Below are 27237 nucleotides of genomic sequence, written 5' to 3'. Positions count from 1 at the left end.
AACCTAATTCCTAATATATTTTATTGGTTTGGAATGAAGAGATGCACCTAATCCTAATTCTAGATTATTGGTTAAGTGGGATAGATAAGGGCTTGAAGATTGAGGCTAAAATTTTGTTGAAATGAGTGAAGACTAAAAGACTTAACTAGGAATATGAAATTAATACACTAGTTGCATCTTCTAAATTTACTCTTGAATATTGCTTCAACACCATAAAACTAGATAGAAATTAGCAATATTTGTCCCTTTGAAATTGTTATGGAGATAGATAAGAATTTGCATGTGATAATTAGAAGTAACTAAAGTTCATTTTATTTCATTGTCTTGGGGAGGAAAGTGAATGAGAATGAGAAAAATCCTTGTTTCTTCCCATGGTGTTGAAATTGATATAAGGACTAGAAATCACATTGAGTCTATAAATGAATGTATGCTAGTTAGTAGGTAGAATTATTGCTCTTGAATTGACTATTGAATTAAGAGGGATGTAAGGTGAGTCAATGGTTTTGCCTCTAATGATGGCTTTGAGTAAGCATGGTAAATGTTAGGATCCATTACAACGATTATAGAAGCTCCAATAAGCGTGTCTTCAATGGATTCTAGATCATAATATGGAATTAGTCATAACATACATTATAGCACTAGATGTATATCTAATCAATACAATGATGTAATAGCAATTTAATATGAATTCTTTACATTTGGAAGCCCATCCTATATTGTGTATTGCAATTTACCCAGTGTGGGGAGAAAAACTAGTATCCTTGAGAGCATATATACATATACAGGTATAGAGCAAATATAAATGTTGGACCCAAATAAAGAGTCAATATTGATGACATTGTTTGTTTAAGATTCCCTAGTTTAAAATAATATAGTTTAAGACCCCTCATCATAGTAGCAAATTTAAATGATTATTCATATTTGGTGAAAGCATCAATGAAACAAGCAAATTTGAAGGAAACGGTAGTAGAAGGAATAAACTTCATTCCAAGTCTAACCCACAAACTAAAAGATAATCATTTCGGACTAGTGATCTAGTTGATCCCATACTTTATGTAGTGGAAAAGATGGAAGGGATGAAAGTATATTGAGATGAAGAAATATATACAAAAGTAAGAGTAAAAGCCACATACCTGGAGACAATAACCTATGAATATGGGTATACATATAATAATGGGTGATCTAGTTGATCCCATACTTTATGTAGTTTATACATATAATAATGGGTGATCTAGTTGATCCCATACTTTATGTAGTGAAAAAGATGGAAGGGATGGAAGTATATTGAGATGAAGAAATATATACAAAAGTAAGAGTAGAAGCCACATACCTGGAGACAATAACCTATGACTATGGGTATACATACAATAATGGTAGAGTTGAAGTCGAGTGCATAGTTTATGGTGTTTGCATTCAATAGGTTAAGGTTTAACTAATTGTTTGTTGCACTACCATCAATAATATGTGTTTTAGATGTAATTTTGTGAGATATTAGTTAGCCATTTCTGTTTAAATTTCACAACCATTTGACTTGATTACATTTTCAATTTATGTTACATCTATTTTTATTTCTATTATAATTCAAAATATTATGAAATTCCACAAGATTTCATGTGAGTCATATGCATATGTAAATGATTAAACTAAATTCAAGCTTTAGTTTTACATTATTGTAAATAGTTACCAGCATAGATCCATTTTAAGAGGGATCAAATTTTTCTCAAGCTTTAGTTCTACATCATTGTAAATAGTTACCGACATAGATCCATCTTAAGAGGGGTCAGATTTTTCTCAAGTTTTGGACTCAAAAATAGGTTTTCATATTAAGATATTTGATCCCTCTCATCCTTTGGTAGCTCGGGAGCTAAGATGGATCTATGGTGGTTTATTTTTTTACTTTGAGAAAATTTAACTCACACAAAAACGTTTTTAACTATGATATACTAATTATTTTTTACTTTAATTATTTGATCCTCCGGAGTTAAGATGGATCTATGGTGGTTTATTTTTTTACTTTAAGAAAATTTAACTCAGACAAAAACATTTTTAATTATCAGATATGCTAATTATTTTTTACTTCGATAAAATTTACCTACATTTTTAACTATCAGATATGCTAATTATTTTTTACTTCGATAAAATTTACCTCACACCAACGTAATTTTTTCACAAAATATTTTATTTTTCTAAATATTCTAATTCCAATTCCATGTAACATTCTACATGTAACACACAACATTTTAGTTCTATAAATATATTCCAATCTCATACAACATTTTACACATAATAGGAGTTGGCATTTTAGTTGTGTAAGCATTCCAATTTTATGTAACATTTTACATGCTATAAGAGTTGACTTGTGATTTATTAGTTTCCCTTTTTGACAAATAATCTTTTATTGATTTTTTATATTATATAATTAGAATGAGGAATGGAGCGTGGTAAGATTTACAGTCTGAGTTTCTTGTCCTAATGTGAAGCAAGGCAAAATTTACAGATAAATAATATCACTTCATTACTATTGGTGACAAATTGTTGTCAATGTGAAGCAAGACAAAATTACAGACAAATAATATCATTTCATTATTATAGGTTACAAATTTTATAGATTAAGAATTTTTTAAGATAAAACATACCTTAAGAGAAATTTTCACCAAGATAAAGTGAAGCTTATACTCTTTTTGGTTTCTTGAATTTTGTCCACACTTAATTTCTTTTTGTGATTAACAATATAATTTTATATATTTATTTTTGTTAAAAAAATTAGTTGAGCAACATATTCATTATTATTCTTTATTTTTCATTAATTAGCTTACATATGTTTTTAATTTTTTTTTTTAACATAATGTTACAGGACAACATCTTTCTCATCTCTCTCGTATTCTTTATTTTTCATTAATTAGCCTACATATATTTTAAATTTTTTTAGATAATGTTATGACAACATCTCACTCATATTCTTTATTTTTCATTAATTAGGGGACATGTATTTATTTTATTTTATTTTATTTAACATAAGTTTTTTTCGAACGAAAAAACAGGACTAGATTTTATTAAAGGGGCAAAAACCCAGTTACATATACATTCTATCATATAGTTGTACTTCTATAAACAAACCATAATAAGTCACCAAGATTGAAATATAAACCTACATCCTTATAGCCAAATAAAATTCTTATTGTCTTAATATCGCAAACTAGAAGTAAATTGTCAAAAGTTCAAAAATTGATAAACTAACAACATATGCCTAAAAAGTATGTTGAAAAGCAAATTGTGCCAGAAAATTTATGGAAGAGAAATTTGCCCCTTCACATTGGATGCGCCATCAGAGACAAAGGCGAAGGGTATGAAGCATTGCGATACTTCTAGCCCTTTTTTGGATAGGTTGTCAATAGTGAAATTTTTTTCTCTGTAGATGTGTTGGATGTTAAAGTTTGTGAAGGAATGAATGAGAGCATCCACCCACTCCCTCCAGCCCCTGAGACCTACGGGATAAAATGAAGAAGTACATAAAATGCCCTGAATAACAGTCATGGAATCCCCATAAACATGAATGCTATGAATTTATTTTTCCTTGGAAAACCATAGCAGGCCCCATAATGCCACAAATTTCGTCGTGGTATTGGTTCCCAGGCCTCCATGCCAATGAAATTTATAGTGAGAACGTTTAGAAATTCGAAGCCAAGCCCCACAACCACATCGCCCCCCTTTGTGCAGCACCATCAAAAAATCCAGCAGGTAGTATGACCTATGAGCTCAAACACCTCCCTGTCATATCTTTGTGAATCTTCTCCCAATGTTCAATATATTATGTCCAAGCAATGATCTTGGAGCAAATATTGTGAGCATTAAGTTGTTTTCCCCGAAATATGAGATGGTTACTGGCCTTCAATATCTCCTAAATGACAAATAAGGGAATGTAACTGTGAATGCCTCTACTTTCGAGCCCCCATCGAAGACGTTTGTCAAGAGAGGTGAAATTTCTTATACCAATTTTGAAATGGGCAAGTGTGGCTACCCATATACCGGAGGCAACCCTGCATAAGAGAAAGAGATGTAAAAATGTTTCCTGCTCCTCACCGTAGAGTGAGCATCGCACGAACCCTATAAGCCTCTCCTACATAGATTGTCCCATGTTAAAATGTTGTTCCTCCATGCTAGCCAACAAAATAGAGTGATTTTTAGTGGGGATTTCAAATGCCACAAAGCCATGGACCACCTAACCAATGTATATTTGTGTGCATCGCTCATAAACTGAAAATAGTTTTCAAGGACCATAACAGTTCCTTTCTTAAGTGACCCATTCCATGTTGGGAAGTCTCCTCTCTCACTCCGACAAAGGTTGGCCCCTTTGAGTGCATTAATGTATTGATCCCATTCCTGTGAATGTATTTCCGACAATCCAATTTGTGATGTGGATTTCCAAACAAGATGTATTCCATGCCACCCATTGATGACCTGATATATCATTAATAAACCCCTTCAATGCATTGCCTCAATTGCATCTTCTTTCAGTGCATAGGAATATGGAACACCAGCAATCAATTCCCTCCTAATAGTTAGAAATTGTCCATTTCCAAAAGACCATCGAATCCTTTGCAAAAACCATTATTTTACTTTTTGGAACCCCTCCATATATATGAGCCCCTCTCAATGTCAATTTTATGTAGCTTAATCAGTGACTAATTGGCCTGCTTAAATGGTATTTGGCTAAGTTGATTTGTGCCCAGATACCCCCTCCGAATAAGGCACGCCAAAGTGATTTGATAAGCACAGATCTGCCAAAGGTCGATGTGTGCAGGACCCCCTAGCCATCGAGTTATTTTGGCTTCGATATGGTATCCCAGGTGATCAAATGATACTTACATTCCCCCCAACACTAGACCACAAGAAACATACTAGAATGGATCGAATCTTAGATAAGATATAAGTCAGGACAATAAACAAATGCATCCAATATGTGGCAAGTTGTTAAAGGACAAATTGTATAAGAATGTATCTCCCACCCAAGGTAAGCCAACAAAAGGTCCACCCTTTGAGCTTCTTGTCAAATTTTTGTATTAACCATGTCTAAACCTCCAATCGATACCTAGAAGGCTTTACTGTGAAACCTAAATATGAAAACCATCCTGATGTCGCTTTGTGCTCACCCCAAAAATGTTCGTGATGTGTTGGATCTTGCCCATGTCCTCGGTTGAGTGGATGAGAAAATATTTCGAACCATTTGCATTAAGACCTGAGGTTGCACCAAATCAGAGGAATATATTATGGTGGTCTCCCACTGTGTCCTATAGATAATACCAAATGTAAGAATATCATCAACAAAGAAAAGGTGAGTGATACTGACCTTGGGAGCCATATACACTCCCCTGAAATTCCCCAATTGTTTTGCCTGGATAATCTTCCTGCTGATTCCATCCATAATCAAAATAAAAAGAAGTGGTGATAATGAGCATCCATGTCTTAATCCTCTTCCTGCTCTGAAAAAATCAGTTGGGAAACCGTTAATCAGAACAGCAAGCCATACATCTTTAACGCATGCCATGATCCATTCCACATTATATATCTCCAAACCAATCTTCAGGAGGATAATCCTAAGGCCCAGTCCACACAATCATATGCCCTTTTTAGATCAATCTTCATCACCACTACATCTAATTTTTTAGTGTGTATAGTGTGAATGCATTCCTGAAAAATTGCACTAGCATCATGAATTGACCTGTCATGTAGGAATCCAAACTGTTCTCTAGAAATATGAGATGACAATACATCCTTGATTCTCCCAACAATGACTTTGTACATGATCTTGTATATGATGTTACATAAGGAAATCGGCTTGAAATCAGAGAAGGTGTCTAGTTCTGATACCTTTGGTATAAGAGTGATAAAGGTTGATTTTATAGCACCAGAAATGTACCTCTTGCAATGATATTCTTCAACCATATCTAAGAGTTCTTGTACCATAAGTTCAAAGAAATGCAGGAATAGTTCAATCATCCAACTGTCTGGGGCAGGGCACTTGTCCTTGGCAAAGGATTTCATAACAGAGTGTATCTCCTCCATTGTGACCAACTTATAAAGTGAATCATTAGCCTCCCTTTCAAACATCCTCAGGTATCCCTCGGCTGCCCAAAGTTGGTCCTCGATATGGAACTCCCCTCTATCTGAAAATATATTACTTAAGTAATGGACAGCTTCCTTTTTGTATCTTTGCATATGCTACCTTGTAATCCCCATCACCTCCTCTAATGTGCCATATTGCATTGATGTTCTGCCTATGATAGGCGTAATGGTGGAAGAACTTTGTGTTGCAATCAGCTTCCTATATCCATATGGCTCGAATTTTAATTCTCCATGTTTTCTCCTGCACCAGTAAGATGTGTTTTTTCCTCCCCTCCCTAAGCTCTCTCCATCTCCCTAATTTCTTCCATCACCATCTTCAGTTCCTGGTAAATCTCCACCTTTTTCCTGCGTTCCCATACACTAACATGGCTCTTTAAGTCCTTTAATTTCACACTAATATGTCCCATGGTAATGATGCCTGAACGGGCTGGGAATTATTTCCAGATTGCATTTACCATCTCGTTAAAATCATCTTCTTCCAACCATGTTTGATTGAACTTGAAATGGATGCCCTTTCTCACCGATTCCACCCTCCATTGGAGCACAATAGGGCAATGATCCGATATATAAACCTTCTCCACTCTAGAGCGTAGGTTCCTCGTGACTTCAAATAAATTTTGGTGTATCATGAATCGATCCAATCTCTTCCCAATATACGCATCACCACTTCTACCATTATGCCACGTAGGCACGATGGGAGAAGGGTAGATATCCACAAGGTGGTTGTCATAAAATAGTGTGCATAGGTGCTCAAAGAGAGGGTCAGGACAACATTTAGGTCGTCGACATTCATTTCGGGATAGGACAACATTATAATCACCTCTATCTGGCCCAAGGAGGATGTTAGAATCATATATGTCCCACACTGGCAGCTTTTGATATCCTTGACGATGTAGTCGGTGTCCGTCCGAGAAGCGTCGTGGGCATCTATCTAGTAAGTGGCCAGTAGGATGGAAAAGTAGACAGCGGAAAGGGATCCCCTAATAATCAATCTGTTGGTTGATACGAAGAGATTCCCATTCCAATTCAATGCATCCCAGCAGACCCCCAGACTAATTCACCTCCACCAGAATCTATGCCACCCACTTATCTTGAGGCTCTAGGATCTGAGGATCAATGTAGAAAAAGCACCCAACCGCATTCCCAATCTCCATCAGTACGCGTCTGGTCCAGAATTCAAGTGGAAGGTTGAGGAGATTGACCCAAATAAGGTTGTTTCGAGGAGTGTCCAGGAGAGGTTTAAGCCCTACATACCACCGATTAATTGCAGGAAACTATGACCCTGAACCCAAGGTATGGCAAGAATCCGTTCCGCATCCTCCTTATGCTGAAAACATAAACTAAACCTCCAATTTAAAATTTTACTGACCTTGGGTGTGTACACCAGAATGGAGGTCCACTATGTCGAAACCTACTCCATCAAATCCATATCTCTCTCACCTGTAAATAACCATCAACTAACTAAGGCCCTGTTCTGCAAGCTAACCACTTGATCCCATAATACGTCTTGACCAAAACTCAATAACATAGACGCCTCCGCACATTTGATATATTTGTGTTTTCCACCTTTGTGCCTCGTATGCTCAGTAGTATCATAGTAGTATTGTGTGTCACACACAGGCAAAGGAGAGACAAGTGGTTGTCTTACCGAAGATAACGCATGCCCCTCATGCACGATATGTGGATGTGTCGCTCGGTCAAAAGCACCATGCACGTGAATTCTTTCTACTTCCAGTGTGGCATTGACGAAAAGCCTCCTGTACCAATACATCAGCATCAAGAATACCAATAATATCATCCATCCCCGTCACCTCAAGCAATCATTTTTTTGTTTTTATTTTTTTAACATAAGTTACGTGACAACATCTCCCTCATATATTAAGTTGTAGAGTGCCTCTTAGTGCAATAATAATAATTTAAAAAGCATATACATGATAAACAAAATAGAGCACTTGTATTTTATACTTATTTTGTTGTATTCTCTTTAGTAATCCTCAACTTATATGTCCTTTATGGTGCTTGGATCACTAAATCTATATATATATAAACTCAATCGCAGTTCAGATGTCATGTTTGATCTTTTTAGATACCATAATTTCATTTTTATTGTCATGCCCTTTATGATTCAGTTGAATCACTAAATCTATATATGTACACTCAATCGCAGTTCAGATGTCATGTTTAATCTTTTCAGATACCATAATTTCCTTTTTATTCCCATGCATAATTAATGATACTTTAATTAACCTTTTTTTGGCTAGTTAAGTCAATGTTTCTAACTTATGGTGTCCACGTGATGTTATTAACATCATCACATTAACATTAGAATATTATTCTATCGACAAGGAGAATATATATATATGTAATATTTTTAAAATTATTAACTATAATATTTTTTCCTTATATAAAAAAAATCAAAAAATTATTATATGTATATATAAAAGAAGGTGTATATATTAATATATTTAATGTTAATTTGCAAAGAGATTTGCATATTTATGTATATTTAGCGAGGTATTTTTAGGAAATTCTAAATATTTTTCGAAATTATTAATATTAAGCAAGCTTAAATGATATCTAAACTTTATTTAATAATGAAAAGGGTGTGTAGTGTAATGCCTCAAGGGTGTATTGAGTGTTTTATGTCTTTGCTCATTTATGTTTTCGACGCTCCTAACTTTCACATTAGTATGGATACTCTTCTTGAGGAGCAATTAGGTTGATTATCATTCACATCCATAATAGGATTAGCAAATTCAGTCCATGATTATGATTATGATTAGTGTGCTCAGAGTTTCGGCGTACCATCTCTTCTCTAGCACCCTTCATATGGTCAACATTCAATCACTCATACACATTCTTAGAAAAGAGATGGTAGACTGATACTCTAACCACGCATTGACATTGAATTTCTCCTTATCTCCTCCAGAAGAAGACAACTCTTTACACCTTGGTGATCACAACATGGTATTTTATGGTGTACATGTATTTCGCTTCCAAGTGGACGCATGAATACATGGATTCCATCAAATACCACATTGTACTGTTAGCACCCCAAGAAACTCACCTAGGTTGCATATCGGTGATGCTCGGGAACATTACAAATTCAACAAAATAGTTGGATAAATGGTGGATGAATGAAACAAATTCTACATATTCAAGCCAGATAACCACTTCTACTATGATTGACCCCAGACATGGGTGAACACCCCCAGACTACAAGGCTTTTAACCACCAATTACTCACAGTTTGAGGATAAGGTGATAATGGAGAAGACTGACCACACCAGCAGATGCACAGGACCCTGTGATGGCCGGCTGCAACCAGTTAAAAGGTCTGTAAATCTAGTTTCTAACACAGACAGGATGACAGTTCTCTATGCATTAAACAACAGAAACCTGCATACACGTTCAATGATACATGCTAAATCCTAACACAGAGGTGGGATGACAGCCCCTCTAATGCTAAACATTAACAGAACATGAATCAATGCAAACACGCACAGCCTGGAACAAGAAAGAGAAGTGGAAAGTGAGCAATTAACAGCAAAAGAAGCTTGTATTAGCTGGAATGAAGACCAGACGTTGCAGGTTACAAAGTAGTTACAGTCTCCAAAAGTTGAACCTTACAACAGAGTCACCTTCATCTAACACTCATCAATCTCACTACATCTATTTTTTCAGTATATATGGTGTCTCATTACACAATCTCTCTGTTAGCTATGCGTGGAGGAGCCCATAAATGGCCACCAACCACATTTACATTCAGGAGTGGGCCTCTGGTACAAATCTGGCTGTGTTGTAAATGGATTTGACCCCTCTGTTGCTCTGCAGTCCTCCTTTGAGCAGGTGGCGTGAAATACCAAAGGAGCCATAACCATTGAATGCACTGATCTGATAAACGGTGTCCTGCTTCCTTCTCGGCCATACTGCTGATTAATTGCAGCAGCTGAACATTAAAAATGGCTCCATTATGACTGTTTTGCTTATAAACAGTGAAACGCTGCCCAAACTGTTCATTCCCGCCCATCATTGCTTCAATCTTGACTTTAAAAGGTTCGGGCATGGTTCAATCATCTATCGGGTCCGCCTTTCGGGTCGCAATGCATATCTTAACCGGCCAATCCTCTGTTTCTTTATATTTCCTTATACACAGAAAATGCGCCCAAAACCATTGAAAATGGCTTAAGCGCGGATTTGAAATTTTATAAGAAATGATTCATAAAATATCGGGTCTGACCCATCGGGTCCGAACTCCATCGCAATCGGCACCTGCCCAAGGCCTCCTTTGTAATTTCTTTATACAAAGAAAATACATAAAAAACATTAAAAACGCGAAGGGAGCGGACCCGAAATAATATAAAATGGAGTATTGTATGGCCGTTGGGTTCGGCCCATCGCATCGCAATATAACTCATGTTAAAGCCCGCCCTTTTTAAAGCACCGATAGCGATATTGTTGCAGACCCGATAATCTATCAGAAGGAATTAACACCGTCATCGGGTCCGGCCCATCGGCGATTGATCATTTACATGCAACAGGCCATGGTCCATTGGAAACGTCGATGCGATATCGGCGATCGCTCATTGGCGATGTCTTGTGTCCCAATCACTACGAACCCGATAATTTATCAAAAACAACTTATAACGCCATCGGGTCCAACTTATCGGGTCGGAAGCATATCATATGTGAAGGCTCTGTCCCTTTGGCAACCCCGATAGCGAAATGCCGACGTGATCTCGGCCGTTGATCCGGATACGCGATCGACGGTCCTCACAAAATCGTCGATCACCATCTCCATTGCCTCTTTTTAAAAGTGTCGATACGATATGCCGATGCGATATCAGCGATCGCTCATCGGCAAGGTCTCCTTTGTTGCTGCCACTGCCTCCCCCGACTTGCGATATGCCAACGCGATCTGACCCATTGATCGGCCAGATCCAACGGCTGAGATTAATGCGGATCCTTAAGCCTATAATTTGGTTTTACATGGTTTTTGGGGTATTTTGTATCCATTTTTGGGCATCCTTCTGTACGCAAACAACCCAATCATGACTACCTTTGATCCTCAAATGTTGGATTATGTAGCAGAGCTAACACTGGCTCCTTTTGGGGATGAGATCTTCCCTGTGAGGTCTCAAGAACCTATAGGCCAATGCCTTCATACAAAAATAGCTATGAAAAAAAGCACTTGCCTAGTGTCCATTGGGCATGGAGTCAACTAAGCATACAACATAAAACTGTAAAAGAACTTAATTGCAAACATAAAAGCCTGAAAACTTAAACTTCAAAATTTGCCCATTTGCAAGGCAACAACACTGTTTCTCCTGCTTTTAGCCCGGTTCATCATAGATCAGCAGGATTGGATTGATTTGATCCTCTACCTCAAAGAGTAGGACATTTGAGCTTGACAAGTAGGTAGGGATCAAATTTCACTTCCTTTCTGTGTATTTTCCTCCTTGGATGTTCTTCATGGGAGCCTCTGTATACCAGCTGAATATTCGTTTCTGGTGTATACTTGTTTTTGTTATCTGTGGTCTGCACAACTAATATGAATGGTGAACCACAGTGTTCTTGTGCAGGGGACACAAAGACATCATCTGCTCCAGCATCCTTCATAGAACAATCCTCATCCAAGGAGGAGTCCCATAACTACACATTTTCTTCCTCTATTAACTGATAAGCTGCCTCTTAAGTCTGTGTGGAGGCCATCTGAGCAGGTTTCATAATATCAAGACTGAGATGATCAGCTTTAGCCTCGATCATTGAACTATTTCCTGCCTCAGTGTTTAAGGGGTAACTGAGAGGGATTTTCACTTGAGTAGACAGAGAAGCAAAAGATGATGGGGATCTTTCCTCCCCCTTTTTAATCACTGAACTGGGGACAATAGCAGGCTGGAAAATTTGCAGATCTGCATAGCCATGGAGAGGTGTGCTGACTTCGGGCTCAAATTGTTGGGAGGGGCAGGTGCTTGCTGCAAGCTGTCACTGCTGGTCAACTTGTTGTTTTGTAGCTACAACAAATTTTCAAGCAACTCTCTTGGCCAATGCCTCTTCATAGGCAGCTCTGGTTAGGAAAGGAGCACCTTCCAAACCAGAGACCTCCTCCTCCTCAGGATACACTTCTTTCATGACTATATTTTGTAAAAGGGGCCTCTCCCCTTTATCTTCATTTGTATCTCTTTTTCTCTGCAAGATCTGCATATGCTCATTGGATTCTCTATACAGATTTGGAGCTGGAAGAGAAATGGAACAAGGAGCTCCTGCTTCCTTAGAATATTGCTCAGCCTTTAATTTGGAAACTTTGGAGGTCAAAAGCTCGATCATCCTAGCTAATTTATCAATCTCAGGTTCTGAGGATGATGAGGATTTACCTCCCTGACTTATGCACTCGGCATCATCTTCAAGTCTCTCTGTAGCTAGAATGTTCGATTCAACTTCAAAAGTTGCATCTTGCATATCAGCTAGAGAAGCACATCTCCTTTCTCTTAACAACAGGCAGAACTGAGAATCGAAGGCATTGGCATATGTGAGCATGGCAGAAGAAGGGGTAGGTTTTATTTCAGCTGGTATTCTGCTATACATTTGATTGAATCTGATATTGAATTCAGACAGCAGCTCACCATCTTCTCTCTGCAAGTTCCCAAATTCATCATGATAGAAGAGCAGATCTTTATTATTTCCCCAGTGCTTTAAAAATACATCATCTAAAGCATCAATGTCTGCAATGGACCTAGGGGGTAAATCTCTAAACCATTCTCTAGCCTCCCCATCTAGGCTTTGGACAAAAACCCTCATCCAGACATCCTCTTCATTGATATCTAGGTTATCAGCATAACAATAGAAAGATTTGAGGTGCTCTTCAGCTGATACTCCTTCTGCACCAGTAAATTTAGGCATATATTCTGTATAATCTCCTACAGGCATGGCATTCAAAAGCGTAGGCAAAACTAAGGGCCCATACCTAGTAGCAGCTATTCTTTCTATCTTTGTAAGAGCTTGTTGGCTTGCCATGACTAAGGTAAGGTAAAAAGATATTGGTGAACTGAGTAGAATGAATCAATGAATGGAATAGCAGAAACAGAGGAATAGGATAGACAGCATGGATGCTTCTTTCAACTGAGGTCCGAAAGGGAAATGAATAACAAGGAGTTGCATGAATCTCTGAAGGTGACATTCACTAACAGAGACACATGGAACTTTTAAGGCTTACCTGACCCTGATGCTCCCTACTGCGAAATTTTCTTCTACTGAACGATCTTCTCAAGATCAGGCAATGATTCAGCTGATATTTTGAAGATATCTTCGTGCATGTTTCAACAGCTACGCCAGAACTTCAATGTGGAGTCGCCATAGGATGGCCTTCCTCCAGTGGAGTCGCCACACAGATGATTACAACCAAAATATGTGCTCAAACCTTGTCTGTCATCAAAGCTTGACGATGTGTCGTCTACCAGGGAAGCTGAGCTTCGATTCTCTTCTCCCCGGCAACGGCGCCAATTAATGTTAACACCCCAAGAAACTCACCTAGGTTGCATATCGGTGATGCTCGGGAACATTACAAATTCAACAAAATAGTTGGATGAATGGTGTATGAATGAAACAAATGCTGCATATTCAAGCCAGATAACCACTTCTACTATGATTGACCCCAGACATGGGTGAACACCCCCAGACTACAAGGCTTTTAACCACCAATTACTCACACTTTGAGGATAAGGTGATAATGGAGAAGATTGACCACACCAGCAGATGCACAGGACCCTGTGATGGCCGGCTGCAACCAGTTAAAAGGTCTGTAAATCTAGTTTCTAATACACAAACAAGATGACAGCTCTCTATGCATTAAACAACAGAAACCTGCATACACGTTCAATGATACATGCTAAATCCTAACACAGAGGTGGGATGACAGCCCCTCTAATGCTAAACATTAACAAAACATGAATCAATGCAAACACGCAAAGCCTGGAACAAGAAAGAGAAGTGGAAAGTGAGCAATTAACAGCAAAAGAAGCTTGTATTAGCTAGAATGAAGACCAGACGCTGCAGGTTACAAAGTAGTTACAGTCTCCAGAAGTTGAACCTTACAACAGAGTCACCTTCATCTAACACTCATCAATCTCACTACATCTGTTTTTTCAGTATATATGGTGTCTCATTACACAATCTCTCTATTACCTATGCGTGGAGGAGCCCATAAATGGCCACCAACCACATTTACATTCAGGAGTGGGCCTCTGGTACAAATCTGGCTGTGCTGTAAATGGATTTGACCCCTCTGTTGCTCTGCAGTCCTCCTTTGAGCAGGTGGCATGAAATACCAAAGGAGCCATAACCATTGAATGCACTGATCTGATAAACGGTGTCCTGCTTCCTTCTCGGCCATACTGCTGATTAATTGCAGCAGTTGAACATTAAAAATGGCTCCATTATGACTGTTTTGCTTATAAATAGTGAAACGCTGCCCAAACTGTTCATTCCCGCCCATCATTGCTTCAATCTTGACTTTAAAAGGTTCGGGCATGGTTCAATCATCTATCGGGTCCGCCTTTCGGGTCGCAATGCATATCTTAACCGGCCAATCCTCTGTTTCTTTATATTTCCTTATACACAGAAAATGCGCCCAAAACCATTGAAAATGGCTTAAGCGCGGATTTGAAATTTTATAAGAAATGATTCATAAAATATCGGGCCCGACCCATCACGTCTGAACTCCATCGCAATTGGCACCTGCCCAAGGCCTCCTTTGTAATTTCTTTATACGAATAAAATACATAGAAAACATTAAAAACGCGAAGGGAGCGGACACGAAATAATATAAAATGGAGTATTGTATGGCCGTCGGGTCCGGCCCATCGCATCGCAATATAACTCATGTTAAAGCCCGCCCCTTTGAAAGCGCCGATAGCGATATTGTCGCGGACCCGATAATCTATCAGAAGGAATTAACACCACCGTCGGGTCCGGCCCATCGGCGATTGATCATTTACATGCAACAGGCCATGGTCCATTGGAAACGCCGATGCGATATCGGCGATCGCTCATCGGCGATGTCTTGTGCCCCAATCGTTGCGGACCCGATAATTTATCAGAAACAACTTATAATGCCATCGGGTCCGGCTTATCGGGTCGGAAGCATATCATATGTGAAGGCTCTGTCCCTTTGGCAACCCTGATAGCGAAATGCCGACGTGATCTCGGCCGTTGATCCGGATACGCGATCGACGGTCCTCACAAAATCGTCGATCACCATCTCCATTGCCTCTTTTTAAAAGTGCCGATACGATACGCCGATGCGATATCGGCGATCGCTCATCGGCAAGGTCTCCTTTGTCGCTGCCACTGCCTCCCCCGACTTGCGATATGCCGATGCGATCTGAACCGTTGATCGGCCAGATCCAACGGCTGAGATTAATGCGGATCCTTAAGCCTGTAATTTGCTTTTTACATGGTTTTTGGGGTATTTTGTTTCCATTTTTTGGCATCCTTCTGTGCGCAAACAACCCAATTAGGACTACCTTTGATCCTCAAATGTTGGATTATGTAGCAGAGCTAACATGTACACACAAAGCTATGTTATTGTGATCTTCCCAATTCCATGCACCTCAATACAATTATTCCCAATGGTCCGCTCGACCCTTACTATGGTTGACCTTATTTTCTAAATTATCTTGTAAAATTATTTCTCTCTACTATTTCTTATATCAATTCAAAAACCAGATGATCCTGATGGTCCACACCATCTTAGGATGTAACACTTTCCCGAATGTCAAATGTTTCAATCCAAACACATGTGGAGGTTAATGCATCATTTCGAGTTCCAAGGTATCCAATTGTTGTGGTGGCCATAATATATATTGTCTTGGAAAATTTGTTGTCATATATTCATCCCCATCAGCATGTGTTCATAATTGGTATATTACAAATTAATAACTATTTTACAAATCTATAACTTAATAACTATTTTATATATCAAAATTGTTTTGTGCATGATTTCATGTTCGTAACCTACCAAACTATCACGCCAAGACTTGAGTAAAAAAAAAAACGGACACCATGAAAATGTCTCTCAATATTTTTGGCATGCAATGTTTCTTTATTCAAATGATGAAATGAACTTTCTTCGGCATGATTTCCATTTTATTCACGAACATAATTAAAGATACTTTGTATAGTTGATTGTTAAGCCAATGTTCCTAACTTAGGGTGTCGATATGACACTAAAGCTCTCTTGGTATGACACTAGCTTGCATTTGGCTTCTTCCTCTAGTTTATTGCTAAATGATACTAGATTATCTTCACCTCCTATTGATTATTCAAGTGCAATAGATACAAGCACAATATTTAAGAAAACTGATAATTACTTCTAATGATGTTGATCTTCTTTTAATTTTTCCATTATATCACTAAGTAATTATACTTCATAAATTCAACCATATGAAAGCAATAGAACAGTAGAAATCACAATGCACAAAGAGAGCACAATATTTACCCTAGGAAAACCCACTAAGAGAACAACCTTTTCAATAGATAAATTTCTTTTTTGAACAAGAGACACATCTAGACCTTTAGTCAACAACTATGTCAAACTAGCCTTCAACAAAACTATTGTCAAACCTAGCCAAACCCTCCAAGTCAAGCCTTCCATTATGATCCAACACTTCACTCCATTGTTCTTCCCTAGGCTGAATTTTGACCTTCCAGAAACTACCAAAATCCTCAAATTTGCACCCCCTACAATTGCCCAGAAATTTTGGCCCCCTGCAACAACAACTACCCAAAATGTTCGAGAGAGAGAGAGAGAGAGAGAGAGAGAGAGAGAGATCCCAGAATTTACACCCCCTATAATTTCCTAGAAATTTTTCCCCCCTGCAAAAGAAACTACCTAAAAAATATGTAGTAGAGAGAGAGAGAGAGAGATGATTTCATCCTTCTTCTTCATCCTCTTTGTCTTTCTTGTCCTTCGCTTGGATTCCCATAATACTCTTTCTTGATAGAAGTCGAATTGGTGCCTTGAGGACGAGGTTAAGTTCCCTTTATATAGTGATGTGCTTAGGTTGAATGGCTATGAGTTTTCCTGGGCTGACTTGACCTAGAGGGAGTTTGACTTAACAATATTTGGAGCTAAAATTTCGAATTCAAAAATTCTTTTTTTTTTCTTTTAAAAATTTGAAATAACATGACTCAAAATATAATTTTATTTTGACTCTAGCATGAAGAACATGCTTTAAAATAATCAATATAAATACATCCAGGGCCAAAATATACATTATGAAAACCATCCATAGTTAAAAAAAATTCAACACTCCCTCTTAACTAGGGAGGTATTCATAATGACTAACGTAGGTATTCTCCAGTTGACAAATTTCTCTATGAAAAGGTTATAACAAAATCATCATCATTTTTTCAACATCTCTAAAATTATCAGCATCTTTGACATCATCAACATATTGTCAACATCTTTGACATCATCAGCTTTATCTTGTCAACATGTCTAATAACATTAGCATGAACTAGTTGGACTCTCTGACATTGTCAACAATAACTAGCAGCCATAATTAGTCGGTACCACTGACCCAACTAGTAGGTGCTCCTGACATGTGGTACAACAATTAGCATCAATTAGTCGTCATAACTTTGGTCAGTACTCTTAACTTAGACTAGTCTTGGTTCACCATCCTGGTCAATCTCTCTGACTTGTGGTAACACTTCAAAAGCCATACTTTATCTGAGCAACTAGGTCCAATGCTAAATGGGATCCTCATCCAAACTAGAGATACTAAGCCTCATGTTGAAAGTCACACACTCAACTGAGTGAACTCGGGCTTCTAGGACTATTCTCCCTAACCGATCAACGTATTTGACTCAAGGAGAATAATTGTCTATGATGTTATCATATCATCACTCCCTCTCAAATGGACAGGAAATCTCCACAAGCCCAAGCTTGTCCCTGAAGTATACAATCTTCTCCCTGGACAACGACTTTGTGAAAATATCAGTTGTCTTATCATCAATGGATATGTACTCAAACCTCATTTCTCTTATCTGCACCATATCTTGGATGTAGTAGTGCTTGATTTTGATGTGATTTGACCTATCATGGAACACTAGATTCTCTGAAAGCCTCACACAACTTTAATTGTCATAATATATTATGGTCAATTCCAACTCTTGGTTGAACAATCCTACAAACAACTTCTGAAACCCAATCAAAATTTGTATATCCCTGCAGTTGCACATTGATGTTTGAGACATATATCAAATCATAATTCATAGTACCACATAGATATATCAATATGTGCTTTGCTGGAATCTGATGCTAATGTCTCGGTTCCACCAGGAACTAGCTCAATGTATTCACTACAAAGCAAATGTTCAGCTTGGTATTAAAAAAATACATCAATTGTCCAATAAACCAACGATACATGGATGTATCTACTGAGATAGACTCGAGGTATCTCAATTTCTTCAAATTAGTCACCATGGGAGTTTCCATTGCTTTACAATCCATCATGTTGAACTTCTGAAACATCCTAATAACATAATTTCCTTAACCAAGGAAGATTTCGCTAGGCTTCCACCATACTTCCTATCCCCAAATAATAATGCATCATACCAAGATCCTTCATGTCAAGCTCAGAGGCCAATTGCCTCTTACATTGAATGACGAGAGGCTCAACATCTGTCAAGAACAAAACATCAACACATAGCATTAAAATCATAGGTGCACTCTTCACAGCCTTGAAATAAAGGTTTGGATAAGCATCACTCTTGGAAAATCTAAGTCTCATAAAGTAGCGATCAATTCATGCATACCAAGCTCTTGGAGCTTGCTTGAGTCCATAGAAGGTCTTCTTCAATCTGCAAACGTAAGATTCCTTCCCATGCACCTTAAATCCTTGAGGTTTTTCTATGTACACATGTTTCTTAATTACACCATTAAGGAAGGCAATATTTACATCCATCTTGTGTAAATTCCAAACCAAAAAATAAGCAAGAGAAATAACAAATCTAATGGAGTTGTACCTGGAAACTGGAGCAAACATCTCATCATCGTGTACTCCCTCTTTCTGGGATAACCCTCTAGCCACAAATCGTGCATTGTACTTTTTAATACTTCCATATGCAACATGCTTGATCTTGTATATACACTTGGAAGTCACCACTGAATCCCTTCAAGTCTCAGCAAAATCTCCCAAAAATCATTCTTAATGATGTAATAGTATTCTTCATTGATAGCCTCCTTCCATACTTGTTGGCTAGTTGCTTCTTCATCAGTGGAAGATTTTTCATCAATAAGGTTAGTCATAAGAGTTGTATAGCTAGATAACCTCTTAGGTTTCTTTCTTTCTCTAGATGTGCCATGTGGAGTTGCATGTCCTTCTACTTCTTCCAATGTAGATCTATGTCATGTTGGTCTCTTCTTGATCTTAGGAAGAATAACTAATTCAATAGATTCACAAGGCTCTTTTGGCTCTTAGGATGTTTTGAAGAACTTGAAATTTCTTCCTTAGAAGCCCCATGCTTTACTTCATCATATGAATCCATGGAAACTTCCTTAGACTTCCAATATGAAACCTTCTCATCAAAGGTAACGTCTCAGATGACCTCAACCTTGCGCTACTCTAGAATGTATATTCTATAATGCTTTGATGATTCACTATAAATAAAAAATATCCCTTTATTTCCTTAATACTATAACTTCTTCTTCTTATCCCTAGGAAAATGGACGTAAACTAGGCAACCAAAGATTCTCAAATGCCCAACCTTTGGCTTTTGTCCAACAAATGCTTCTTCAAGATTCATATCTTCCATAATTCTATGAGGACTTCTATTTTGAATATATACAGTTTTCAATGATGCTTCTCCCCATAAGAACATAGGAAAATCTTTATCATGCATCGTAGCCTTGATAGATTCGTCAATGGACCTGTTCTTTCATTTGGCCAATCCATTCTATTGTGAATTATAGGGGACCATAAGCTCCCTCTTAATCCCAAATTATTTATAGAAATCAACAAGTTCTTTTGAAGAGTATTCTCCTCCATTGTCATATATTAAAATCTTAATATTATGTCCTATCAAGTTCTCTACTTCAGACTTTATCCCTTGAAACTTGGTGAAGACTTTATCTTTAGTATTCATGAGATAGATCCATGTCTTAGGAGAAAAATAATCAATGAAGGTTACATAGAGATCCTCCAAGTGTTTTCACTTACATAGGACCACATACATCATAATGAATAAGATTCAATATTTATTTGGATCTACTATCCTTGCTTGGAAATGTCTTCTTGATATTCTTTCCAAGTGCACAACCTTTACATACACCTCCATATCTATCTGCAATTCAGGAGGACTCGAAACCAATTGATTTAAAACGGGCAGTGCTCTATAATGAACATGACCATATCTCCTATGTCATAGTTCACATGGATAGATTTCATCATTTACTAAAGCCTAAGCTGGTTGACCCAAGAGTCTATACAATCTTCCCTCGTGAATTCTAGTAACTATAGCATCATCTATATTAGAGCCCTTGGGAAATACCAGTAGTTTGTCATCAATAAAATCTACTCTATTGCCTTTATCTTCTAAACATGAAACAAAGACTAAATTCTTTCTCAAAACCAGAACATATAATACATTGTTGAGATGGACATTGTTACCATGTTCTACCTCAATGGATGTCTTTCCAATTCCTTTGACTGCATAAGTGTGGTTGTATCAAAGATTTACCCTTTGAGATAGTCTTTTTTCCATCAAGTTGGTGAGATTGATACAATCCCGTGCCATTTGTCTTAAAGCACCATTGTCTACCAGCCACATATCATCGTCATCATCTGCAATAGAACCTATCAGAGCATAAAAGCAAAATAAATATTTATCACCTTTGGATTTATTTTGATGTTCATCATTAATGTCAATTGTGGATGCATGTTGCTTTCCTTTTCCCTTTCTATCATTCTCTCCTTTAGGACATTGGTTCTTATAGTGACCAGATTTTTGATAATGATAGCATTGAATCTTTGACATATGTCTCTTTTTTTTTTCTTTTTTTTTTGGAATGAAAACTTCTTCTTTCCTCATTCTTCCTTTTGAAACGAGTTTCAAATGCTTGAGAGCTTTCTTCCTTTATATCTCTTGATATAAGCCTTGATTCATCTTGAATACAAAAGGTCCATAGTTCTTAAAAAGAGGGAACATCCTTCCTACTACTTATACTAGTTGCAAATGTGTCCCATGATCTAGGTAGTCCATTAAGTTTTGTAGTTGCAAGTTCCTTCTCATAGATGACTTCACCAATTGCTTGAAGTTGGTCCCTTATTTGGGAGATTCTTAAAAAATATGAAGCCACAATGTCATCATTTTTCATCTTTACATCACAAATATCATTCTTCAAACTCATGACTTGACCAATGTTGTTTCCTGTAAGTAGCTTGGTTAGGGCATCATACATTTCCTTTGAAGATTCAAATTTTGTAATATAAGGAATGAGGTGATATTTAATGGAATCCACAATAAGACTCATGGAAGCAATTTCATCTTCCTTGAACTTTTCCTTTCCTCCATTATCTACTGGCTCAACAACTTAACCCTTCATAATATCCGATACTTTGTTCTTTGTAAGGAAAAGATCAATTCTAGTCTTCCAAGCTCTGAAGTTTGAGGGCCCTTCTAACTTGTTTTATGATTTCATAGAAGAATCCATAGACGTACATCAACAAGAAGGACTTCAACAATAGTGATCTCAATGTAGTGTTTCTTCAAGAGTGATATTAGTGTTCCTTCCTTCACCAAAGCTCTAAAACCATGTTGATTTTTCAAGTGCAATAAATACAAGCACAATATTTCTAAATACTGATAATTATTTCTAATGATGTTGATCTTCTTTTAGTTTTTATAGTATATAATTAAGCAATTATACTTCAAAAATTCAACCATATAAAATAAATAGAACTGTAGAGATCACAATGCACAAAGAGAGCACAAGATTTACCCTAAGAAAATCCACTAAGACAAAAAACCCAACATACTTTTCAATCAAGAAATTCTTTTGTTCAACAAGAGACACACCTGGACCTCTAGTCAACAACTAGTTCAAACTAACCTTCAACAAAACTATTGTCAAACCTGTTCCAACCCTCCACGTCCAGCCTTCCAATTTGATCCAACACTTTTCTTTATTGATCTTCCCTAGGCTAAACTTTGGCCTCCTAGAAACTGCTAGTATCCCGGAATTTCAACCCCTACAATTTCCCATAAATTTTGACCCCCTACGACAGAAACTACTCAAAAAATATGTGAAATAAAGAGAGAATACTTCCACACATGTGATCTAGAAGAGAGAGAGAGAGATGATTTCATCCTTCTTCTTCATCCCCTTTGTCCTTCTTATCCTTTGCTTGGATGCCCAAAATACTTTTGCTTAAGAGAAGTTGAATTGGTGCCCTGAGGAGGAGGTCGATATGCATTTATATAGTGATCTACTTGGGTCTTGAGCCAACTTGACTTGGAGGGAGGTTGACTTGACAATCTTTGGAGCCAAAATTTAAAATTCAAAAATTCAAATTTTCTTCTTTTAAAAAACTGAAAGGACATGACTCAAAAATATAATTTTATTTTGACTCTAGCATGAATAGTATGCTTTACAAGAATCAACATTAAATACATCAAGCACCAAAATATACATTATGAAAATTGACCATAGTTACAAAAGTTTCAACACCTTCCACATACAAGCCAAGAGAGGCCAAACAGATATGAGTCTAATGGGAAAATGTGTCATTACAAGATGTGCTAACTCCCTATTATGTATGAATATTCTCATTATGATAAGCAAAAAAGCATGATTATATATAAATGTTGTGACACTCCTTGTCGGTTCAAAAATATATTTGATATCACACCAGAGGACGAGAGACGCAATACAAGCATACCATATATATGTATTGGTTTATGAAATGCCTCCTTGGCAAGGCCATGGAATAATTTTGGACGACTGCTTTCCAGGATTTTCCAAATTACAAATAGGATTTTCAAAATTTGCAATTCCAATTGCAGAAACAGGATGGCCACCTGGGCCGTATTGAGGAACATTTCCCATGCCTATTCACGCAGACTAAGCTGCCAAGCTCCAATGCAAAGATCCAACCCCGGTTACATCGACATCTGCCGAGCAGGAGGACTAGCATGCTGGCTCTTAGTTAGTTTTTGATTAGTTTTCATGCGGGTAGCTTTTAATTTACAGTTTATATATATATATATATATATATATATATATATATATATATATATATATATATATATATATATATATATATATATATATATATATATATATATATATATATATATATATAGATATAGATATAGATAGATAAGGATTTTTTCCCACATTTTTTAACATCAAATCAATGTAATGTGCAATGCAACGACTCCAAAAATACCTCAACATGTTGAGCAGCCTACTATTAGCAACATAATTGATTATAAGATTTATCTCATTGATCATTTTTCTCTCAACATTTTTGTTCATGGTCATATACTTTGTCAACATGGTAGGATTGTTAATGGCTATTGTGTGCCTAGTTTGACTACAAATATGTTGTCAGTTTCTTAACTAAAACAGATTCATAATATTCTCAAGTTTGGGTTAGATCAATTCATTGTTAAGTATTTGAAGAATGGCGAAATGATTTCATTAAAGGATTTCTCAACTCAAGGTATTGGCTAAACAAGTTTTGTGATCTACGTTGACCAGATCCTACATCGACTACTCTCATTTTTTAGACCGACGAATGTTGCAAAATTTGACATGAATAACTTGGACCCCTGAATTTTCAAAGTTTGAAGACAATGGTAACCTAGAGAATGGTTTTTGGTTTACCCAAAGTTCTTCCAACTAATGGAGTTTGTATAATATGTGTGCTAGGCAAGCACAATCAAGCCCCTTTCAACTCTAGAAAATCATGGCATGCACAAACACCACTAGAGTTTTTTCACAATGATATTTGTTGCATCAATAAGCATTCATTAGTAAGTATGAAGTATATTTTTACCTTTATTGATGGTTTATAGTTTTATTTGGGTCTATTTATTCAATAAAACTAAGAGTAATGCTTTTGAAAAGTTCAAGAAATTTCAAGCATTGGTTGAGAAGCAATGCATTTGGCCTATCAAGTGTTTGAAATATGATAATGGTAGAGAGCATGTGAATTAAGAATTTGAAGAATATCTTCTTCAATCATGTATCTCTTAATATATTTTTTTCCTTCATATTCCTCAATAGAGTGGCATAGTTGAAAGAAAGAATAGGACTTTGGTTGAAATGACTTGATTCCTATTGCAATCCAGAGAGTTGTCGATTGAGTTTCGAGCTAAAGTTATTTACTATGCCAACTATCTCTTGATTCTTGTTTCAACTAGAGTTTTGTTGACGGCATTAGAAGTCTGCCAATACAAGGGGTATCCCTGGTATGAAGTCCCAATTAGACCTCACATTTTTGGAGTAGGATCCCCTTCTGAAAAATAGGACATTCTACCATTATTCTTAGAGATTTTCCTTGGTTGAAATTATCAACATAAGAGCATATGCAAAAAATTTAAGATAAACAAGTAAGTTGACATTGTGAATCATACAATTGTATGTATTAATAAGGTTCTTGCACTAACGAAGTAGAAAGAGTGAGCCTTTAAGAGAAAAGTAATAGTACTATTCTATTAAAAACACACAGGAGCATAGAAATAATTGTTAATTAACCTACAAAATATTTCGAAAGGTAACAACGATCATAAAATAAAGTAACAACGCACATTCTACAAGATTTTTACCGAAGCCAATGAAATAGTTCATTTTCTTTAGTACGTATGAACACAAACATATACCATAAACATTAAGGGAATAGTTTTACAACATCCACAATACATGCATGAAGGTGCATAGCTCTGAGAGCTTCATATATTAAGTGAAAGTTCCAAGATACACAATTACAATGTTGCAGCACTAACCCCAAAATTGGAACATTAAGTCACCACTTTCTCCTCCAAATAATGATCTTCTCTCATATGCCAAGCTAGAGAAGCCAAGGTGGAAATTCCTTTGCTTGAGCTATGATAGTGTATTTATAACAAATGAGGTGACTCTCCACCTCTCTTGTGACTCTTGACCTTCCCTCATGACTCTTGAGCTCCCATATGACCTTTCGAATTCCTATGTGACCTTGAGCATCTACATGACACTAGGACTTTCTAGTTACCCTTCATGTTCCATGTGTGACCCTTGGTCTTCCACACATTTTATATTTTCTAATTTTTTTGAAATTATATTCCACAAATAATGTGGAAAAATACATGGGATCAAACAACACTCTTGTGTTGACACTTTGAATGACCATAGTTTGGTGACTGTGACATGAGACTTGATGGAAATGTATTGATGTGAGGTTCCTTTCACCATTAATATGCCTTCAATTCTTTATGATTGTTCAAGGATTTGCTTCATCTTCATCCTACAAAGGGCCTGGATGAGTGTTGAAACCTTCTAAGTCAACATGAGTTGTCATTTCTCCATCATGGTCCATAATTCCTTTACTCTTACATGATAACATCTTTGTGTCTTGTCTCCACGAGTGTCCTTATTGTAACCTCTTCTTACTAACCTCCTTGAGCATGATCTTGCCATGACAGGGTGATATCACCTGTGAATGAAGTTCACTCATGACAAGAAAAATTTAGCCCCATAATCACCTATTTTATTTGTGTTTGCTCACATGAGATTTGATTATGATGAGACATTGGGAAATGATTGAGAGGAAGAAACCTTGTTTTGAGCAGTGTGTAGTTTCAGGAGGCTAGGAGGGAGTGAATGGACACTGTGATTGCACAATGTGTTGTTTCAAGGGAGAGGCAAGACATGGATTGCGCATGGGAAAGTCCAGGAAGCAAGGATAGCAGGCTTAGGCATAGTGACTATACAATGTGCGGTGTTTGAGGGAGAGGATCCATGTATTATGTAGTTGAGCACTACATGACACAATAATATAGGATTGGGCACTAAAAGTGTGTAGTGCATGGTGGCAAAGGATGAGGGATATGACTGCTTAGTTGAACAAGTTAGGGAGGTAGAGATGACAAGCCTGCTCACTATGAATGTGCAATGCACAGTGCTTGAAGGAGAGGAACCATGGATTTCACAGTTGAGCATTGAAATGCTTGATGGATTATGTCACTCTCCTCTAAAAATGCATAGTGTGTAGTGAAGGCATATGGTAAAGGGAACTACGCAATTGAGCATTGTAGGTAGTTCGAGGTTAATTCACTGTGCTCTAGGATTGCGCAAAGTGCATTTAAAGGAGACTGTCCTATAGGATTACATAGTGCATAGTTCCAGGAGGTAAAGACTTCATCACTATGGCGTAGGAATGTGCAGTGTACAGTAGGCTTGAGGTTGAGTATTGGTCATTTATTGTGCAAGTTATGATGACAATGAAAACTCCAAAATTGATTAAGTGTGGGATCAATGAGACGAGAGAGAGAAAACATCCAAACAAACCCCAAGTGGAGATCACACACACGTATACCATCAAATATAAACTTAAAAAATGTACAATACTCAAAATCAGCATGCATACATTGAAATGACGACAAGGCGACACTTGTTTTTTAGTGCGACAGTTAAAATGTAAGATTGCGACACTTAAAATACAAGTGGCAAAACAAGTGGCAACTACAACCAAAAGATATTTTATGTCATAAGAATGTGTTCAACACATGTTCTAATGATAAATAGCATCAACTAGTGCAAGAGAGAGTGTTGGAGCTTCCTCTAGGAGGTTCTCTTAAGATGTGGGAAAACAAGTGAAAGAAACACATGCAAGAGTGAAAACAACACTTGAAAACACAAAGAAAACACAAATGACACATGAAATAATGGAAGTAGGAAAAAGTGACACTTGTAAAAGATAGAGAAAGCAAAAATGATGCATGTAAGAGTAAAATAAAGTGAAAGCAACACTTGTGAAAGAAAAAGTGATAGTTGAGTAACTCACCCAGATGATGGGGCGTTTGAAACCATGGATGCGAGAATACTCCTTATACTCCAATAACGCAC

Source organism: Pinus tabuliformis, chromosome Q (assembly GCF_031772625.1).
Source record: "Pinus tabuliformis cultivar Carrire ecotype Pingquan chromosome Q, CPIR1, whole genome shotgun sequence".
Lineage (NCBI taxonomy): Eukaryota > Viridiplantae > Streptophyta > Pinopsida > Pinales > Pinaceae > Pinus > Pinus tabuliformis.
Note: the sequence above shows the minus strand (reverse complement) of the source record.